Source organism: Arachis ipaensis, chromosome B04, assembly GCF_000816755.2.
Source record: "Arachis ipaensis cultivar K30076 chromosome B04, Araip1.1, whole genome shotgun sequence".
In the NCBI taxonomy this organism is placed as follows: domain Eukaryota; kingdom Viridiplantae; phylum Streptophyta; class Magnoliopsida; order Fabales; family Fabaceae; genus Arachis; species Arachis ipaensis.
In genome coordinates, this window is record NC_029788.2 from 127,088,611 (window position 1) to 127,089,330 (window position 720).

Genomic DNA, 720 nt, shown 5'->3' on the forward strand with positions numbered 1-720 from the left:
CCGCCCTGTTGCCACCCCTATTTCCAACTTTTCTAAATGCCTATAAGCAATTGAAGATAATTTTGACTTGTTTTAAGGAGAGAAAAAAATATATATACTTATACATTTATTACATGCCTAAGTGTGGGGAATGGGGACATATGCCCATTGATATTTTAAAAGAGCAATGCTAGGAGGCTAACAATTTTTGTAATTTGTAGCCATCAACTAGCCATCAATGATGGTTTTAATGGTGTGAGATTTCATCCAATGGCTCACTTTTCTTTGCTAGTTACATGTTGGCCAGAATTTAACAAAGTTGTTGGTCCCCTAGACTTTTCCATTTTAAAATATAACACAAATATGCAAAAAGAAATATGTTTGACTCCATAATTTTTTTATTTTATCCCCATTTTATATTATATCTTTTTTTTTTAAGTATATTTTTGCTCTCCGCTAGTTAAATTTTCTGGATATGTCATTCATATTCATTACTATACTTAAACTCACCATTTACCTAATCTCATCCTATCCTATCTATGTTCGTTAGACGATTCATAATCACATGAATCATCCTATTATATTTCTTTTTTTTTTTTAATTATTTGATGATCCAAAATTATTAGACATTCCTTTCACAATTATGAAGAGATTAAAATTTAAAAAATTATTCTTCTCTCAGCAAATGTACTTTTCAAAACTATTAGCTGTGTTCTCGCCAAGTATTTTACCCTATAGGCT